We start from the raw sequence: 308 nt of genomic DNA, 5'->3' as shown, positions 1-308 counted from the left end.
AGCGGAAGGAGGGACTTGAACCCTCAACCTCAGCCTTGGCAAGGCTATGCTCTACCATTAAGCTATTTCCGCACTTTTTCATTCAACTTACCATGTAAAAATAAAAAGGCATTTTTGACATCCAACAACGTTCATAGAGGGTGATAAGTAAGGGCCTTCAAAAATTCAACATTAATTAATTGAAAAATCGCCTCAAACAACGTCGTTAAGCCAGTACTTAGGAGAGGGTTGCTTTCGAACAAAAAAGTGATGTTTCTAAAACGCTTAGAGATTTGTACATGGTTGATAAGGAAATAAAAAAAATTTAG

General features: G+C 37.0%; 1 non-coding gene across 1 annotated transcript; it reads right to left on the bottom strand.

Annotated features, from left to right (window-relative positions):
- On the bottom strand, window positions 1–72 carry TRNAG-GCC. The gene has a single exon. It is a non-coding gene; the product is annotated as a tRNA-Gly (tRNA).
- Between the last annotated feature and the right edge of the window lie 236 nt (window positions 73–308).

This window comes from Chenopodium quinoa, unplaced genomic scaffold (assembly GCF_001683475.1).
Source record: "Chenopodium quinoa cultivar QQ74 unplaced genomic scaffold, ASM168347v1, whole genome shotgun sequence".
NCBI classification, from domain to species: Eukaryota; Viridiplantae; Streptophyta; class Magnoliopsida; order Caryophyllales; family Amaranthaceae; genus Chenopodium; species Chenopodium quinoa.
This window is presented reverse-complemented; position numbering and strand designations above follow the sequence as displayed.